Raw genomic sequence first — 21,355 nt, forward strand, 5'->3', positions numbered from 1 at the left:
CAATAACAGAAAACACCCTTAAAATGGTTTTATCCAGTGCTAGTCCTACTTTGAGTAGACCCATTTAAGTTAATGAGCATGACTCTCTTGAGCATGACTATCTTAATTTTATTCATTTCAGTGGGTGTAAATCAGAATGGTAGAGTTTGAAAGGACCCTAAGGGTTATCTAGTCCCTGCAATGCAGAAATCTCAACTGAAGCCTCCATGACAGATGGCCATCTAACTGCTGATTTAAAAACCTCAAATGAAGGAGAGTCCACAACCTTCTGAAGGAGTCTGTTCCACTGTGGAAAAGCTCTTAATATCAGAAAGTTTGGTAAGCGTAGGACTATGGTTGGATACAACCCATATTTCCGGTGTGGTGTAGTGAGAGCCAGTGTGGTGTAGTGGTTAAGAGTGGTGGACTCGTAATCTGGTGAACTGGGTTCGCGTCTCGGTTCCTCCACATGCAGCTGCTGGGTGACCTTGGGCTAGTCACACTTCTCTGAAGTCTCTCAGCCCCACTCACCTCACAGAGTGTTTGTTGTGGGGGAGGAAGGGAAAGGAGACTGTTAGCCACTTTGAGACTCCTTAGGGTAGTGAGAAAGTGGGATATCAAATCCAAACTACTCCTCCTCTTCCTCCTCCTCCTCCTCTTCTTCTTCTTCCATGAATTGGGTACCTCTGGTACTCTAACCACTACACCACTCTGGCTCTAAGATGCTTTTGAACTGTGCTTCAGTTCTTTTCTTAGGTCCATGCTTTACTCTCCTTCAGGGAAAAGGTGAGATTTGCTCTTTCCTTTCAAGAGTCACTCTTTCAAATGACAGCTATGAATATGTAAATCTCACTTGAAAGGGGCAATTTCTCTATTGCATCTTCACTCATTTTTTTTTAAAAAAGAAGCTGGCTCAAAATGCACCAAATCTGGCACAGAAATGTCCCGGAGTGGGCAGCTTAAATTAGAATTAAACTTCTGGCGACACATATTATCCTGAGCTTACATATATATTTGGTTCAATGCTTGCAATTCCTTGGCCAGATAATTTGCAATGCTTGGCCTCAAGCTGATTTCATCCCAACTCTCTTCAGTGTCTTAAGTCAACATGGTTTGGCTAAACTGGTTTGTAGGCTGGGCCATAGATATTGGTAGTTGTTCTTCTATAAGAAGTGGAAATAGAAAAATAATACAGTCATAAGATGGAGTGTCAATGGAAAATACTAATAATTACAAATGCCAACATAGTGAAATCAAGGCAAATACAGGGCTGTCTGTAGATATGAACCAGCTCTTTTCTGCTCTCCTTGAATGTGCCCTTTACTACTTAATAAAGCTTGTGGCTCACAGGGAAAGCCCAGCAGTGTCCCATCAATAGAACAGGTTGGGAGTCCAGAACACGTTCAGGACCCTGGAGAGCTCCCAGGATCTTGCTGAGCTTCCAGTACAAAGGGCTGTTGCTGCAAGCATCCAACTCCAACTGAAGCCATGTTTTGTGTTGTCTGCTCATGCAGTGCAATAAGTCCAGCTTCTGCAGAGATGCTGACTGCCTCTTAAAGGGCCCTCAACTTATGTTACAGCCTTTGGCTCCTGTAGGGCTGGGAAGACTGGGGAAGTGTGTGAGACTGCTCCTCTGAATTTGAGGGTAGGGTCTGGATTGGGTGGGGCACGACAAAACGGACATGGAGATGGGTTTTATCAAAACAGAAAGAATTCAGTTCATTTTTGGAGCCAGTCAAAAGTGCAGAAAATTATCCCTGCCCTATCAACCAACACATTCTTGCTGCCAGACGCCGCTGACCTAGATATCCTCTTTCGCCTTCGTTTTACTTGCAGCAGGTACAACAGTAGGTGATGGAAGAAGTCAGAGGAGTGACAGGCCTTCTTGCTGCCACTCTGCTTGCTGATGCTGGCCAGGCAAGTGAAATGAAGGGAAGAGAAGGCATTTGGCAGGGCAGAAATAAGACATGCTCAAGGCTGAAGGATGTGCATTCTGTTGGGATATGAGTACTACGCAGCTGCAAACTAGCAGCTCGATGTTTACATCACATGGTGGAGCTGACTGTGGGACAGGAAGCTCCAGGGAATTCACAGGGATTTGTTGTTTGTGTAATCTGAGACCTTCCTGTTGCTTTTGTGAAGGAAGTCTCTTGCAGTTGCTCGGAGGAGTCTGAGTGAACAGTCATGTTTTTGTAGAGTTGTACAGTCAGAAATAAACTGTAGATGAAACAGACTTTCTGACTATCTTCTTTCTCCTGCTTGTATGCAAGGAAGAAGGGGGTGTGCACCTTTCACGCAGGGAGGTGTCACCTATATCAAGATCTCCCTGGACTGCCGGGATGCCAGCCAGGGAAGATCACCGGTAAACAGGCCCCCGGGAGCCTGGGAGAGGGGCCAGCCTCTCCCGAGGGGGCTAGTTTTCCAACACACTCTTTGCTAAAAGCCCTCTCTGATTACATTTACAGTGTCAGATATGTAAAGACTGGCAGTGGTTGCACAGTGGTGAGAAAAGGGCGATTTCCTATGTTCACACACACACACTCTCTCTTTATTTGTCAGTTTAATCTAGTTCTGGCTCAAACTAAGCACTAACTGCAAGCAAAGAATAACGAACACCACCCATGGCAATGTTTCCCTAGAATTTCTCAGAATTTGCCTCAGGCTTTTTAAAAATTAACACCACACTTTCTTACAACTTACAACAAAATGGGAGTATCTGAAATGCCAACCAGAGAAAGAGTGTGTCACACATATTGTATTAATATTTATACTGCTGGTATGCAGGCACCAGCCTTTTCTAGGTAGGAAGCATGAAAGGGAGACAAATGTTTTTTTGCAAAATGACACGTCTTGCCTCTGCTGCTCTTATAAATAACACTGAAGCTTATGATGAATGGAGAAGAATGGGGGAAGGGGAAGCAGTGGGCACATTTCTCCGTGAGGTTAAATAAATTTGGTTCCATTTCAATCAGTGGCAATTTGCAACTTTTCTGTTTTATTGTTTCTCAGTAGCCAGCTTTCCCATAAGTCCATGCAAACATCATCTAGCTACTGCAGAGGGAGAGAGGGGGAAATTAGTGACAAATTAATACATGGTTGCCAAATCACAAAAATCAGCAGTTGGCCACGGTTATAGCTATATCACCTAAAAATAGGGATGGATGGATCAGCGGTTTATTTCCTGTTCATATTAATTTTGCACATGTACATTTGCAAGGTTGTTCTAGCCCATTTCTCCCTCTCATGTCTATATATCATCTATATCTATATCCAGTGCTTTTTTTCTAAAAAAAATGTTTAGGGGTACTCTCATTTTGACTAAAAAAAATAAATCAAAATTTTATAGTTCAAATTGGGAAACATAAATACAGTAAATGGACAAAAGTACAAAGATTCACAAAATGTTTGGGGGTATGCGTATCCCTGCATTCTCCCAGAAAAAAGCAATGTCTATATATCAATATTGATATCAATATTGATATTGATATTGGTGATATATCTGTATCTATAGCTATATCATCTATATCTATATCTATATCTATATCTATATCTATATCTATATCTATCTATATCTATATCTATATAATTTTGTATTTAAATACATTGTTTAAATAATATTTTATTGCAACATATGCAATTTGTATACAACATGCAATCTTTAAGCAATTTGGTAGATTTATTTGGCTGAGAATTGTATCAGAAAGGCAGGAAAGTGCTAAATATGAATGATAATTGTGTTTGAAGCCATGTCTGAGTCCAGGAGGTGTGAATTTGATCCATTTTCTTAAAAATGCAGATCACATGAATTTCTGTTCTATCCCTTTCTCAAAATGCATACCGTTCGAATCCGGCAACTCCCTGCAAAATCAGAAAATATTTTGATTATTGGTGAGGCCAAGGCATGATCTGCATCTTCAGTGGTGGACAGGGAGCTGTGGGAAATATTGCAACACAATTCTGCAAAGTGTGCTTCTTTCTCTAGAGGGCTGAGAAGAAGGAAAATCTCAGAATTTTTCTAAGAAAAAAGAAATCTGCAAGCAGGACTAGAGACCAGTTAGAGATCACATAGTGCAGCCTTTGCTAAGCTGGTCCCTTCCAGATGTTTTAGTCTACAGCTCCAATCATCCACCAAAATTAGCTGGGGATGACACAAGTGTAGTGTAGTGGTGTAGTGGTTAAGAGCAGTGGACTCGTAATCTGGTGAACCGGGTTCGCTTCCCCGCTCCTCCACATGCAGCTGCTGGGTGACCTTGGGCCAGTCACACTTGTCTCTGAAGTCTCTCAGCCTCACTCACCTCACAGAGTGTTTGTTGTGGGGGAGGAAGGGAAAGGAGATTGTTAGCCGCTTTGGGTAGTGATAAAGCAGGATATCAAATCCAAACTCCTCCTCCTCCTCTTCTTCTTCTTCTAGTTCAAAACATCTGGAGGGTACTGAAGTTGAGGAAAGCTGGCCTAGTGATGACATCATGGTATTATGTAACAAATCAGACTTGGCTAAGTAAGGATGTCATGGAGGTCAAAGGAGCCACTTAAGAATGAAGACAGTGCTTCCTGGAATGGTGGCTGTGGAAGTGTCTAGCTGATTGAATCACCAAGCGCCCTCACTCTAAACTGAAACACTGCCCTCCCAATATCAAAAGCTGACGCTTTTCAGAGTTGCTCAACATGTTTGTACAATATGTCCACCATTCATCTCAGCCCTGCTGCAGACAGTGGCGGGAGCTTCATGCTCCAGCACCGGGGGTGGAGAGCAGGAAGAGGCATGGCTGGCGTGTGTCCTGGGCGCATGGTGCACCGCCTGCGGGGGAGGGCAGTCACGATGGCACCCCACCGGGATCGTGGGGGCAGGGGTGGTGCACTCCCCCACCCCCCTCTTCCTCCACCAGTGGCTCCAGAGACATCACATTACCTGGATATTTTTTGTTTTTGTTCTTAAATATTTAAATAAACAAAAAGCAGTGGGGGGGGGAACCAACATAACTTCAGAGATAAATGTTTCTGACATATCTAATAAACATCCAGGGCAGACTGAGAACAACAATCCTGACCATGAACACTCCTGCTACCGTATGGTGTGGTGTTGATGAGGGACGGATGGTATTAAATGTGGGAAGATCTTCCAGAGTCATCAGAACAGCTGCATCTGAGGCCAGTCTAGTGCTTTTTCTGCATTAAAATGCATAGGATCTTATTAACTGTAGCATTGAGTAAAGACACAGGAAAATCAGAGAACATTTCATGTAACGCTCATGGATGGGCAAGAAACTGTCATGCACCCCTTTGCCAAGGAATTTGGTTGGGAAACTGATGGCCTTTTGCTATCATGATGAAATAAATTCCCCTTTCTGGAAAACATCTCCCAATGTGACCTTGTTGGGATAGAATTTAAGCAAGAGAGCTCTGTCAACACAGCACTGAATGCATAAGGGAAGGAGATCAATGGCTTTGGTAAGTGATATGAGAAGTATTTAAGACTTCTTTACGAGCAGATTTTACATATATATATATATATATATATATATATATATATATATATATGCAGGTTTTGGTGTCCTCGGGTGTCTTCCCGTGTAAAAGTTGGGGTGTCTAGGCGACGTTTCGACGAGGTCTCAGTCGTCATCTTCAGGCTGGTGCTTTCGGCTTCTTGTTACTGGAACAGAGCAGGATCTCAGTGTTTGAGTTCCTATAAATACTGTTGAGGGGGTGTGGTGTATAGCCTCCAATGTTCTGGGCAGAGAGGAAGTTCCCAGGCTAGTGTGCCTTTTCTTCTTTTGTTCCTTAATTACTTGAGGGATATCCTGAGTGATTTCTTGAGTGATATCCTCACTCAGGATATCCCTCAAGTAATTAAGGAACAAAAGAAGAAAAGGCACACTAGCCTGGGAACTTCCTCTCTGCCCAGAACATTGGAGGCTATACACCACACCCCCTCAACAGTATTTATAGGAACTCAAACACTGAGATCCTGCTCTGTTCCAGTAACAAGAAGCCGAAAGCACCAGCCTGAAGATGACGAGTGAGACCTCGTCGAAACGTCGCCTAGACACCCCAACTTTTACACGGGAAGACACCCGAGGACACCAAAACCTGCATTCCTGTACCCGTGAAAATCTACGAAAGCAAATATCTCACCTCTACGGGGAGGAAACCTTCAGATGACGAGTGAGACCTCGTCGAAACGTCGCCTAGACACCCCAACTTTTACACGGGAAGACACCCGAGGACACCAAAACCTGCATTCCTGTACCCGTGAAAATCTACGAAAGCATATATATATATATATATATATATGACTTTCTACCTGCATGATTCTCTCTGCATGAATTCTGACACGAACAACACGGCCCTCCATTGATAGATGAGGTTGCCACGGCTGCGGAGGTAAACTTAGCATGAGTCAAAGAAAGGTTACTTGTTAAATGTGGCTCTTGGAGTTGACGACTTGCATGGATGGAATTTAGACAATGCAGAGGGTACTTTTCTTGATTCCAAATATATGTCTTTTTCACGGGAAAAGCTCTAGCTTAATCGCAAATTGCTGTGCTTAAAACCAACTCACTTACCAGGTACAGAAGAATCATTCCTTTCACAGCAAGGAGTAACTGGGACAAATTCTATTACCTAGGATGGGGTGGACAGCTGATGACACATTGACGCCTGATGTATGGCTGATGCTGACAAAAAAGAAAGGAAAGGAAAGGAAAGGAAAGGAAAAAGAAATCATGAGAGCCTCTTGCTGCTAAACATGCCTCTGACCCTCAAACCACATTTCCTCTATGCTGTTGTTCATTCAGGTGGTCTTCCATTTCCACGTATATGTCTGCATGTCTCCTGAAACTTCATCAGAATTTCTCCCAATATACTCATTTTTGTACACACCTCCCCCTAACATACACATTTTCGCAAAGCATTTTACCCAAATCTTTGTATGCTATTTTCACTAGCATGCATCTATAGGCACACTGTACCTTACCATATAAGGGACACAGGTGGTGCTGTGGGTTAAACCACTGAGCCTAGGTCTTGCCTATCAGAAGGTCGGCGGTTTGAATCCCTGTAATGGGGTGAGCCCCCGTTGCTCAGTCCCAGCTCCTGCCAACCTAGCAGTTTGAAAGCACGTCCAAGTGCAAGTAGATAAATAGGTACCGCTCTGGCGGGAAGGTAAACGGCATTTCTGTGCACTGCTCTGGTTCGCCAGAAGCGGCTTAGTCATGGTGGCCACATGACCTGGAAGCTGTATGCTGGCTCTCTCGGCCAATAAAGCGAGATGAGCGCCGCAACCCCAGAGTCGGCCACGACTGGATCTAATGGTCAGGGGTCCCTTTACCTTAGCATATGCATATGCATTTTGTACACATCACTTGGCTGGAGAACTGCATTTCAGGATTCAGAGAAGTGCATGTTTTTGAAGGATGGCTATTTCAGAAAGAGTTAATCCGGTAGGTTCACATTTAAATGCTAATGGAATTAAATCACAGTCCCCTGTCCAATCCCCATCTTCAAAGCAGGTGTCACATTACAGCTCAATATGTGGTCACTTGAAAATGGAGAATCCTATTGTTGGGTTTGGGCTGTAGCGTTGAGATGGGCTGGAAGCTGGGGGCCAGGAATTGCACTTAGGAATCCTAGTTGAGGGACAAACTGAAGATCAAGCCAGGAATGAAGGACAAGTCAAGTTAGGACTGAAGAACAAGCAAATGAAACAGGAACATACAGAAGCTCAGAAGGCCATGTTGTTCAGGCAAGGACCTCCTATATGCCTTCCTGCCCAGGAGGGTCCAATGGCCAGGTTGGGTGGGTGGAAGCAGTCTGGGCTCTGATGGTACTTCTCACCTCCTAGAATCCTGGATCAGGGGTCAGCAAACTTTTTCAGCAGGAGGCCGGTCCACTGTCCCTCAGACTTTGTGGGGGGCCGGACTATATTTTGAAAAATAATAATGAATGAATTCCTATGCCCCCACAAATAACCCAGATATGCATTTTAAATAAAAGGACACATTCTACTCATGTAAAAAGACACTGATTCCTGGACCGTCCGCAGGCTGGATTTAGAAGGCGATTGGGCCGCATCCGGCCTCCGGGCCTTAGTTTGCCTACCCATGTCCTAGATAGATGCTGCAATATGCAGTTCACTGGCTCACCACATGAGGCAGCTGCACAGAGATCCAAAGACTTATCAGTTCAGATATTGACACCACCTGACAATCATAAACATGCACGCTGAGTTTCAGTGCAAATTCCCTATGACTCAGCTCCATATGTGCTCATCTGCATGTATTCTTTTTGAATATTATCCACAGCTGAAACAGTGCTAATTCACCCAGAGGAGGAACTGAGTCATGCAGTCTCTTTATTTGCCTAACCGAGCTGCTGCTTGAACTTCACACAAAGAATGAAGTTGTCAATCTGCTCACATTGTAGCAGGAACCCCCCCACCCCAATCATTCTGTTTGTATAAACTTCACACTCACACACTACATACGCCACATTTCTGTTATAAATTCATAGAAAATCAACCATACATTGGATTTGCACTGTTCCATTTTTATTTTTACTCCATATGACAAGAACTAACAAAGGGGGGTGATTTAGTCCTGGTCAGCCAAATCCCTTCACTGTCTCAGCACATAAACAGGAGCCCTGCCCATGCCAACCCTGATGATCCCAGACAGAAGACAATCAAGATCACAAAGAACCTGCATATGGGAGTGGATTCAAACAAAGGACACTGATCAGATCTTCCCTCAGGGGGCAGGAAACTGCAAAATCCCCTTTGTCTCCTAGAAATTCCTGGAAGGGGAGGGGGAAAGGAGGAACCAGCCAGGTGACAAGACACTCAAGTTACCACCAACTCCTCCCTCAGCCCCTCCTTTCTGTAATATATGCCTCCCACAACCCCTCCTTTCTGTAATGTATGCATGATGTTTCTGGGGGTGGGCTTGATCTAGAGGAGGGGAATTTCAAAAGTTTTTATAAGACCTTGCACACTATTCTTCTGGGTCTTTCCTCTCTCCTGCACGTGAGGGGAATACCCTGTTGCAACAGTTCAATAAAGGCCAAGCCTACAGGCTGCTGTTTTGCTCCAAGTTATCCTGGTTGGTGTGTTTGTTTTGTCCAAGGGAGCCCTCGGATTTTTCCTGCAACAGTTGGCGACCATTCTCAGGGACACTTGGTTCTCCTGCAAAGGTGAGAGGGGAGATAGACGGGATCGGGCGCCACTGGGCAGCCTTAGCCCAGGGATCCTTCTTCCTCTCCCTGCCTCCTCTTTGCGGGCGGTAATCAATCGTCACCAAAAGCCTAACCAGGGGGAGCAAAGGCGAGGTCAAGCCGGCTAAAAAGAAAGGATCCCGGGATCCGCGGGGGACATCTTCGAACGTGAGTATGGTTTGAAGTAAATACATTGGGAGGGGGGTGGAGAAGCAGCGTCCCCACGGCAGCCAGACTTTCCTTCTTTCATTTCTGACGTTCCCTCCCGGGGTCGTCCAGGAACGTCTTAAACTCTCCCCTTTTCTCCCCCGATTCTCCCCTTTCGGAGGGTGGCCAGGGAGGTCGCGGAACTTTACTGTATGATGTTGCCTTTCGGAGTCGTCTAGGAACATCAAAACCTTTCCCTTTCTCTCCCCCCAATTTCTTACATGGAACGTGTCCGGGGAAATTGTGGTACTTTTACTGTTTTCCGACGTTCCCTCGCGGGGTCGTCCAGGAACGTCTTAATCTCTCTATCCCTTTTCTCCCCCGTTTTCCGTCTTGGAATTGAGTCCAGGAAAGCGTGGCTCTTTACTGTTTTCTCTGACGTCCCTCTTTCGGAGTCGTCCAGGGGGGTCCATCCAAGCCTTCTCTCTCTCTCTCTCTCTCTCTCTCTCTCTCTCTCTCTCTCTCTCTCTCTCTCTCTTTTCTTGTCTATTATGCAAACAAAGCTGCCCCTGCTGCCTGGCGACCTTTGTTAGGGATGACCCGGGTACGTCAGAACGCAAGGTTGTTTGTTTCCTTTCCAAACCTTCATTTTCTCGGGCCTTAATCTGGCATTGCACTGCGCAAGCGTCCAGTAGGGGTTCCGAACTTAGCCTCAATGGCTAGGCAGGAGGCTGTCGTGGAGGGTAGAGGGGGGAATTGGGGCCCCACACTAGGATTATATATATGCAGGAACTTTCTCGGGCCAAGGTGTCCCGTGGCAGACGGGCCAAGGTGTCCCGTGGTTGGAACTTTCTCGGGCCAAGGTGTCCCGTGGCAGACGGGCCAAGGTGTCCCGTGGTTGGAACTTTCTCGGGCCAAGGTGTCCCGTGGCAGACGGGCCAAGGTGTCCCGTGGCAGACGTTTGAGCTCACTCGTAGGAAGCAGCGCTGAGGTAAAGGAATTCCGGGTAGAGAGAGAGACCCGTGGTTTGAGGTTCCGGGCAGAGACCCGTGGTTTTGTTTCAGGTTCAGGTTTGAGATTTCCAGAAATTAATTCGTGGTTTATAGATAAATAGGAATTGTGTTAGTCAAGGGTACTTTGAGTACTGAAAGGATCCTTTTCTGTCCCCCCTTTCTTTCCCATTGCCCCTCCTCCCTTGTGTGTGTGCGTCCACTCTTTCTGTCTTTAGCGTACTTCGTTAATGAAAAGAAAAGAAAAAGCCTAATAATAACAACATATGAGAGAATGGGAGCTCACTAAACACCCTAGCTGGACTCCTCCTGGCAACAAGGCTTCCATGAAGCCTTTTTGCCCCAGAGAGGATTCTAATATGCGCCTCCAGCTTGTCATCTCCAACTGAAAAAAAATAAAATAAAATAAAATAAAGGGGCAAAATGGTCTTTCCAAGTACAAAGTACGAGACCATTGTAACTTTTAGTGGGTGGCTTAGGCCCACCACCTGGAACCCAGGGCACAGTGGCCACCCCAGGGATCCTTCAACAAAATCAGGGTTTGAACCCTTAGGGAGAGCTGAACACATCAAATTTGTGGTGTTAAACTATAACCTAAAGCTAGAACATGAAACCGTAAATTTAATGGTGCTCAGAAGGCAGTAGATATAATAACAGCCCAGCCTGAGAGCCCACACATTAGGGATCTTAGTTTTCTCTTGAAAATAAAAAAAAGGATAAGAGATGTACTAAAAGATTTGGAATATTAAAAGTGTTTGTGTTTACATTGGCTCCGGCATCCACAGACTGTTCTTAAATGCACATAGTTTTAAATTGCAAGCTTGCTTCAAAAATTTTAAATCTAAGGAAGCCATGTTGGGCCTTATCAATCTTAAACAAGACAAAAAATAAATAAATATTTTTTCTTTGAAAAAAAAAAATCATTAGAATGAAGTGTGCAAATGTTTGTTCTTTGAGAGAGGCTCAAAGGAGTCTTCCTCCGAGTAGCTTGAGTGAGGAGTATGATTTTAAGTTGATGGTAGATAATGTTATGTTGCAACATTTGAGTTTATGAGTTTATATCCGTGTTCCAGTATTTTTTTCCAGTATTTTGAAATGTGCTGTGAAGAAACTAATGTTTCTGCTGCAAAAGCCTAGTAGAGCCAACTGCTCTCTCAAGCTAAAATGCAGTGTATGTATTTCATTAAGCATCTGCCTATGAAAATGTGTTCTTTCTAAGAAAATTGGTATTAAAATTGGTATTAAATGTAGAGGCTTCCATAGCCAGCAAAATTGTCTGAGTCCAGTCCTGATATCAGTCTCTATAAGACTTCCTGGCCTCTTTTCTTAGAAAATGCCCCCTTGTTTCATTCTGTCTCTTTCAGGGTTTTTTTTTCCCTTCTCCTTCTTACTTCTGGGCCAGGTAAATTTACTCCCAAGTAAGCTTCCTTCAAAGGAAACTGCAGGGGGGGGGGCATAGATTAGCCTTACTATTCCTCTGCAAGTTCATGAAAAAAAAAACAAAAAAAAAACTGTCAATTTTGTATTCCTTTTAAATCAAATCTATGGCTGTTTTAACTATGTTTTATAAGAGATCCTCTCCCTCTTAGGAAAAATGTTCACTTCAATCTTCCTTTAAAGATAATTTCTCTAGGAACTTGAAGGAAGCAAATTCACTCAAACTATCTCAAGATCTGCTAAAAGGGTTCTGTGTAAAGTTGGGTACTTTTATTTTCCTCTTCCTTAGTACATGATAGGAGCATAGATGTTTCCTTTCCCAGTTGAAAATCTGTATTTAAATGTATATGTCCTTTTGGTAATGCAAATCTTGCTTTGAAATCTTGCTATGAACACTGTATTTAGGGTTCGACTAGATGACCCAAGGGTCCCTTTTAGCTCTCCCAATTTGTGGCTGTGTGGAGGGCCATGTGTCTGCAAGCATGTGATGAGTTGAAATTCAGCCCAACTTTGCTCTTTGTTTTTCTTAAAAAAAGGTGAGAGGTAAAATCCGTGATGTTTTGAAGCAAAACTGGTAATTTCAAGCATTTGAGTGATTACAGTGTATCATTTTCTCTACTATTAAAAAAAAAAATCAAACTTCAAAGTCAATTCAAAGTTTAAGCACATAAAATACATATGAGTCTTCACCATTTATCCTGTAAATAAAGGGCAGAAAAAAAAATTTGTCTGCAAATGGTAAGGCTGAAATGACTGAGAATGTTAAAAAAATCCTATAAATTCTGACTCTCTGGCCATTTTTTTCCCCATATATAAGGGCGTGGCATTGTTGCGTGAATGACCAGAGGGAAATCACACAAAATGATAGCCCTTTCCTGTACATAAAGGAAGCAGTCCTTTTTGCTTGGGCTACAATTGCTAACTTTATTGAATACTTTAATTGCTCAGTTTCTCTTTTTTAGTTGTTTTTTTTAAAAAATCTAACAGTATTTTTTAAATCTACTCCTTACCCTTCAAATGGTAATTTAGCCAAAGGTTTCAAGATTTTCAATAGTATAAAAGGTTTGCTGAGATATGAACTCTGCACATGCACAGAGGCTAAAAGCAGCAACAAAGGGGGGGAGAGAGATAGAGAGAGGAAGGAGGGGGAACTGTAGGGAGTGAGAGGAGCTTGGGCTGAAGGGGGAAATTTATCCTAATTTCCTTATGTAAAACTTGGAGCCACTGAGGGAAATCACCCTTAATGTGTCCTTTGCTCCAGGGGCTTCGCAAGACAAAAGGTGTGCCAAGTTTCAAATCCTAACATGATTAACATGCCAAATTCTTTTCACAGGTAAATTTCAAAGCACTCCCCCCCCCCCAAGGGATTTAAATCACAGACTTTGTGTGCATTTTAGGAACAGCATTTCCTGACAGGCTTCTCACATGAAATAATTTTTTCCCTTTTAACAGGATATGTGAACCCCAATAACAAAGGTTTTTGTCCCTTCTTTTCTCCCACAGCAACTTTCTTTCCTGTTCTGTGAAACATGTCTGAATCCCTGCTGTATTTGTGACTTCCATCTCTTCGTGCCTTTGACGCTTTAAGTTACAAATAATCTCTTTTCATTTATTTAATCAGTTTTTCCATGATGTCTACGAAATTAAGCGAAGCACAACCTAACATTGTTTGTGGAATGGTATTTGTTTACCCTTTGCCTGATCATTTCTTATTAATTCTTTCATTTTGGCTACTTCAAGGTACTTGCACAACTTTAAATTGCCATTCATTTTCTTGGTATTAAGTCATTTCCCAGTATTTTGCTATTAACATTCTGACTGATGTTGTCACATCAAGAAACACTCTTTTATTTTCATTTGGGACATTAGAATGCCAAAACAGGTTACTTCAGGTTTCTTAAATATTGTGTGTCTTAGCATTTATTTATTTTTGGTTCCTCATAGGTCATTGTATGTGTGTGTTTTATTATTATTTTAACTGTGTCTTTTAAGTCCACCCTGCCCTTACAGGATATCACTTCTACAAGTGTGTTACTACAGATCCAATGAAAACCTTCGCCACCACAACAGAAGACATCAAAGTTTTCAATATGGCCACAGCTATCTCTTTCAAAGGATATAGACTGCCGGGGAAGTGGGGCTGACAAAGGGGGGTGGAGTTGAATTACAAGGACATTTGGAATTACAAGGACATTTTCTGACTTTTGAACCTCAAGATACATGCGTAAAATATATATATATATATATCACAATTGTCTCAAGATATGTAACTGATACTTAATTAGTTTGTTTTGTATTATGTGTTATTGTGTAGGAATGTTGAAATGTGTCTGACAGTGTGTTATTTCCACAAATGGGGGGGCTATTTGTGGCTATTTTTGTGTATAATTGTTTCTATGTTTAATGTCTTATTCCTTACACCCCAGTGGAGGATTCTCATACATTTTATGCTTTTTTTACAGATCAGGCTATTATGTAGCCCAATGTCTAGAATTAGATAAATTTATAACCACATTTAGTTGTTTCACCTGGCACTCTGCCAACTTCCCTACCCATTTTAAAAATGTGCTAAAAAAACTCACTTTACCAAGGAGAAGCTTCTAAGATACATGAAGGTGGATATGCTTTGGTTTAGCAGGAATAATCCCTTATAGAGTTAAATTGACTTATTTGGACAAATGCCCTTTTAAGAATGGTTTTCTTTTAACAGATTGGTTTGAAAAGTTGAGAACCATGGGGCAAGATAAATTCAAATTGGACTCAGTTTGAATTGGGCAAGTGTATCCAGGCTGCAAGTAGCTTTTTGGTCCTTGAAGTGCAAGTCAGCAACTTCCCATGATTGCAAGACCATAGCCAATAATAATAAAATCCCATGGAATGGCCAGGCAAGGACATATCTCTCCTGACGTGCCCAAACCTGTGCCAGCTGGGGTGAGTGCCAGGCAACATGGTTAATATGAAAGCCCTAAGGGGATTCACCAGGGATTGCTACTACTGTTACACCAGGCCGGTGTGAGACCACAGAAGAACTACTTTGACACCTGATAACACAAAAATGGTGGGGGGCAAAGCAAACTGCATTTTTCAGTCATTAGTGGACCTTCCTGCTAAATGTAAAGCATACGCCACTATTGAGAGAAATATTTATTCCAAGGTGCTAAAATACCACAAGTAACTGAGCAACAAAATTTTAATTTTACGTGATATCCTATGTCTAACTATGTGCACTGTTACACTGTTATATTTCTATACAAATATCCTTAAGAAGCATGACATCCAAGCCCCTTTCAAGTTCACATGGACACACGCATCTGGGACGGAGAATAGCAGGTTAATATTTACCACCTTAAATTGTGCGGAGAAAAGGATTGCAAAGTAACCACCTTTGCAATCTTATCTCCGAAGGGGGGAACTGTAGCAGGAACCCCCCCACCCCAATCATTCTGTTTGTATAAACTTCACACTCACACACTACATACGCCACATTTCTGTTATAAATTCATAGAAAATCAACCATACATTGGATTTGCACTGTTCCATTTTTATTTTTACTCCATATGACAAGAACTAACAAAGGGGGGTGATTTAGTCCTGGTCAGCCAAATCCCTTCACTGTCTCAGCACATAAACAGGAGCCCTGCCCATGCCAACCCTGATGATCCCAGACAGAAGACAATCAAGATCACAAAGAACCTGCATATGGGAGTGGATTCAAACAAAGGACACTGATCAGATCTTCCCTCAGGGGGCAGGAAACTGCAAAATCCCCTTTGTCTCCTAGAAATTCCTGGAAGGGGAGGGGGAAAGGAGGAACCAGCCAGGTGACAAGACACTCAAGTTACCACCAACTCCTCCCTCAGCCCCTCCTTTCTGTAATATATGCCTCCCACAACCCCTCCTTTCTGTAATGTATGCATGATGTTTCTGGGGGTGGGCTTGATCTAGAGGAGGGGAATTTCAAAAGTTTTTATAAGACCTTGCACACTATTCTTCTGGGTCTTTCCTCTCTCCTGCACGTGAGGGGAATACCCTGTTGCAACAGTTCAATAAAGGCCAAGCCTACAGGCTGCTGTTTTGCTCCAAGTTATCCTGGTTGGTGTGTTTGTTTTGTCCAAGGGAGCCCTCGGATTTTTCCTGCAACAACATCCATTGTGCTATTCTGGTGCTCGAATGATCTATTAGCAGTGTGTTTCACAACATTCCTTAACTCCAAGGGGCAGGTGGGTTGAAGTTTTGTTTGAACCTCAAGCATAAAGCTGTGCATTGAACATGCATCCGTAGTATAGTGGAAGGGAAATACATGGGGGAGGGGCAGTTTTGGTACTTCTTTCAGAGCAGGAGCAGGGAAATAATCTGCCAGAGGAGGAGAGGTCCTTGCCCTGACATGTCCATGAGGTGACAATGAAGCTTTAAAGTTTTATTGTGGTAGGTAAACATAGATGAAGTCACAGAATGAAGAGAATAATAAAGCAGAGGCTGTGTATATTATTATGTACTGAAGTTCTCACCCTGGGCCAGCAAGGGGATACGGTGAATAGTTTTCACTCAGGTCCACATATGCAAATAAGGGATTGAAAGTGATGTTCAGTGATTGGATATTTACAGAAAGTAGTTACTGTTGTGTTGTAGTGGAGCTCTATATAAGCAGGCTTGGCTGAACCCTTCAGTACAGTTCTGGCCTGTGAATAAACAAGAGCTGTTTGAAGAATCGCTGTGTCGTCTGATATGCTCACCCACAATTTAACAGTGTAGATGTACCCTTCTCTTTTGATGGTGTTCCTGCTTCATGCTGGTAGCTGAAATGGCATAATTTCTTTGTCATGCTGAGGTTCTGCCTTTAAGTGGTTTACCACTGCACCACTGATACATCAACTGCGTACCATGACAAAACATTTTGTATTACATTATGTTATAGTTTGTGTTTTTCTCTCCACCCTTCATGGTTGGAGTGGTGGTGTCCAGCTAATAATAATAATAATAATAATAATAATAATAATAATAATAATAATAATATCTTTATTGTCATTGCCCCCTCTCAGGGACAACGAAATTACTTGGCTGCTCCATCCACCCAGGTAGGGCACTCCACACAAAATCAAAACAACTATAAAAACACTAATTAAAACAATACAGTATAATACAACAAGGAAGATTAGATGGCTTTCAAAGTCCAGGCTTCCCATTCAGGGCCGAGATCGCTCTGGAGAAGAAGCTGTTCTTGAGACGGCTCGTTCTTGTCATCATCGTCCTGTATCTCCGTCCCGACGGCAGGAGCTCGAAGAGACAGTGACCAGGATGCGATAGATCTTTTACTATGTCCAGTGCCTTCCTATGGCACCTTGTGGCATAAATCTGCTCTAAGGTGGGGAGTGGGCAGCCAACAATGCTCTCTGCTGCCTTAACAACTCTGCACAACCCCATCCTGTCCTGGGTAGTACAGCTTCCGTACCACACACATAAGCCATAAGTGAGCACGCTCTCAATGGCACAGTAATTCAAAGTGTGGAGCTGTGTCATGAATGTGAATACCGAATTCCATCCTAATACCTCAGTGTTCAACATATAAACCAATAGAAGGTTGAACAAATAAGCCAAATCAAAAGGCCAATTTCAGTCAGTCAAAAGAAACTTTGTGTGTTTTTGAGAATTTCCCTGGCAGTCCATCATATCCAATATGCCTAAACAGGTCCTTCATTGGGTTGATCAATTATTATTATAACACACACACACACACACACACACACACACACACACAGAGAGAGAGAGAGAGAGCGCTATTCCCCCATCAGTTTCTCCATTTGCAAAAAGTAATTCTGGGTGATTAAGGGCTCATGGGCTTTTGTTTCACTTCCTTGGACACAGAACTTCACTTTAACTTATCCTGCTGCTTCCTGTTACATAAAAGGGAGGCTCAGCAGGTAGTCGCTGCTAGACATTTATTTTGTTCTCTTCCTTAAATTCCAAAATTAGCTTGGTTAGGGGTGGGCACGAGTTTGCAGCCTGTTATCTTGTTGTGCGTCCTTGCAGAGAGAGAAAATTGGAAGATGAAAACTCTCACCGCGTCACCTTATAGGGGCCAGAGCAAACTTGCAATAGTTGAAGATACCATTTGGGAAATAACTGAAGTGGAGGAAAAACTGGCAAATTATCAACTTGCTGAGAAGGGGAAAGGAAGCGGGACTCCCCTCTCCGAATGAAAGAGAGGCGGATTTCATATGGGCAAGTTGAATTATGTACAGAAGAGCAAAACTTTTAATTTGAAAGAGATTTATGCGATCATTAATACTTGACTTGGTAATTATTAACTCGCCTCCTTGACACTTGGCACAACCCATCACTGCTCCCACGAGGGTGATGATATTCGGTGACATGGCGCTCACTTACAAATGGGTGCTTTCAAATGTTGTCTGCTCGAAAAAATTATAAGCTTTCAGTGGTGGAAGATGAGCCACCATGATATACTGGATCACCCAGTATTATTGCAGTGTGAGGGACGGGGAGAGGGGACCTGCTGGTGGTAGCAATGAACCATCACTATAATCTAACATGAGTACTCATGTTAGAATATCTACAATCAGCAAAACTGATGGGATCAGTTAGAGGAATATCGAAACAAAAAACAACTAGAGAATGGATAATATTTAAGAACTATGTAAAACTTTATTGTACAAACAACTCCATATTAGCAGAAATTGAGTGATATTTGTAAAGAAAAAGATCAAAGGAATGTATACAAAGCAGGAAGAAATGATATTATACAATGTCAACCTCTGTAAAAAAGAATGTTATATCAAACAGTGTAATGAGAAGGATGGGAAGGATTGTGCTGATGAGTTCTTTTACTATGTAAATAACTTTGTCTCTTTTAAAAAAAAAATTGATTTCTTTGTTTCTTATCTTTGTTACTTTTTTATTTCTTTTTTTTCTTTATAAATTTTCATTCATATATATATATATATATATATATATATATATATATATATATTATATATATATATATATATGTTGTTGTTATTTAGTCGTTTAGTCGTGTCCAGCTCTTCATGACCCCATTGACCAGAGCACGCCAGGCACTCCTGTCTTCCACTGCCTCCCGCAGTTTGGTCAAACTCATGCTGGTGGCTTCGAGAACACTATCCAACCATCTCGTCCTCTGTCCTCCCCTTCTCCTTGTGCCCTCCATCTTTCCCAAAGTATTGAAGCCTCAGCTTCAGGATCTGTCCTTCCAGTGAGCACTCAGGGCTGATTTCCTTCAGAATGGAGAGGTTTGATCTTCTTGCAGTCCATGGGACTCTCAAGAGTCTCCTCCAGCACCATAATTCAAAAGCATCAATTCTTCGGTGATCAGCCTTCTTTATGGTCCAGCTCTCACTTCCATATATATATGAACCATCACTATAATCTAGGATGTTGTTTGGAGTTGAGAGAGAAAGAAATAGGGCATGTATTGGTGGATAACGGTCCTCCATATGGAAGACTGTAGCACTGTTGTGCCACTCACCTACCCCTTGGTTTGGCCCAATATTAGAGAGCGCATCCATGCCATGACCACCCCTGTTTTAACTCTTTCCCCCACCATGTTCCTGAGAAATATTGCCTACCATAAAGATTCTATTTGCACCTCTAGGGAAGCCTCCATTGACATAGCAGCTTCAGAGGGGTGGTTTTAACTGAGACCATTGCAGGGGGGAAAGGTGTAAATTCTCCATCCCCACCATGTGCTCCTGATGCTGCTCAGCCCCCTAACCTTACGTTTTCAAGGGAAAGGGTCATAGCTCAGGGGCAGAACATCTGCTTTGCATGCAGAAAGTCCCTGGTTCAGCTCCAGGTAGGGCTGGGATAGATCCATGCCTGTAATCCTGGAGAGCTGCTGCCATTCAGTGGAGACATCACTGAACTAGATAGAGCAGTGGTCAGGCTCAGTACAATGCAGCTTTCCTTCCATGCATGTTAATTGTGATCAGCCCCATGCTTTCTGCAAATCTTATTAGCCAGCTGAGCTGGAGTGGCAAGAAAGAGGAGGGTTGCTGAGATCAAAATCACCAGAGCAGTCGGAAATCTGATTCTGGGGCTGATTTGAGTTGCGAGTGGAGACAGCAGTTCTGAAGGGCTGTGGGGCTACTGGCAACGAGGGGAAAGGCTTTCAGCAAGGCCCAGAGGCGATGGAGAAACTGCTGTTTCAAGGAAGCCTCCCAGCAGAGCTCAAACACTCTGAAAGCGACAGTCAGGAATCTGAAGCAGCTTGCATGAGGGACTGTAAAGACTTGGGGAAAATTTATTGTTTGAAGTTGTTTCAGCATTTCCTTATGCCAGGAACAGCCAAAATGGTTGAATAAAGAAGGTGTTGGACTTCAGCAGCCCCAAACAGCATGGCCAATAGTCGGGGAAGATGGTAGTTGTACTTCAGCAACTTCTGGGAGGTGCCACATTGACGACCCCTGCGTTATGCTTTCAGAGTCGAAACACTGCTCTGTGCTTTGACTCTTAATTGCATTAAACACACACTGTCTGGGTAGCGGAACAGAACTGTTCCCTGAGGGTCATAGAATCGCCGTACAGTTGGAAGGGCTCACAAGGGTCATCTAGTCCAACCCCCTGCAATACAGGAATCTTTTGCCCAATGGGGGGCTTGAACCTATGACCCTGAGATCACATGGACAGGGCTATCACTAAGGATGTTCCTTTTTCACAGAATATATCTGGTGCTGTGCAAACTATATTGCTTCTCCTTTTTCTATAAGGCATATTAATCCACATGATGTGGGTAATTCATGGGAGGGGCAGCCCACCATGCAGAAACATCCACCCCCAGAAAGAGGAGATGAATGTACGTATGCCATCAATATGTGTCATTATTGTAGTGTTGGTGGCAGTGATGTGCAAAATACCAGCTCAGTAATTACGATTTTTATTCGAGAACGTTTGGGGGGAAAGCTTGCCTTTCCCAAAAATCCTCTTTTGGATCATAATGGTAGGCACATGGTCATGGTGGTGTATGCATGCACCTTACTGTATTGGCTCCTGGGAACTATAGTATTCAGCCATGGAGTCTCTCAAACATGTAGGAATGTTCAGGGATATATTGTTTAATTATATCCTTTCCAACTTGCGTTAACAAGTTCTGTAATTCCCCTTTTAAACTTACACAGCAGATAGGTTTGCCAGGCTTGCTTAAGCCTCTGAAATAAGTTTCCTGGTAATTCCCCTTTATTCCCTCCTAAAAGGAATAGACACGACACAGTCTTGTATAAGAGGTATACAATAGTTTACTCACACATTCTGTTCATAGATGGATCCCAGAAGGCACACTTAAGTTACAGAATATATACACTTGGAGTCTATCCCATAAGAAGATGTAGTTCCTTTGTCCTCTCTGAAGCCAAGAGAGCATCTCAGGCTGATGCTTCTTCGATGAAAGCAAAATGGAAAAGAGAGAGATGTGGTGGCCAGTCCTGTGCTTTTGTTACCTGCACAGGAAAGGTCACACACACCTCTTGGTCACATGTAGAGGAAGTTTGTCCCAGCAGAGGAGGAAACAGGAAGTTTATCTACTGGCTGGACAAACATCCCTCTTC

This window comes from Podarcis melisellensis (genome assembly GCF_964234715.1).
Source record: "Podarcis melisellensis genome assembly, chromosome: 3".
Lineage (NCBI taxonomy): Eukaryota > Metazoa > Chordata > Lepidosauria > Squamata > Lacertidae > Podarcis > Podarcis melisellensis.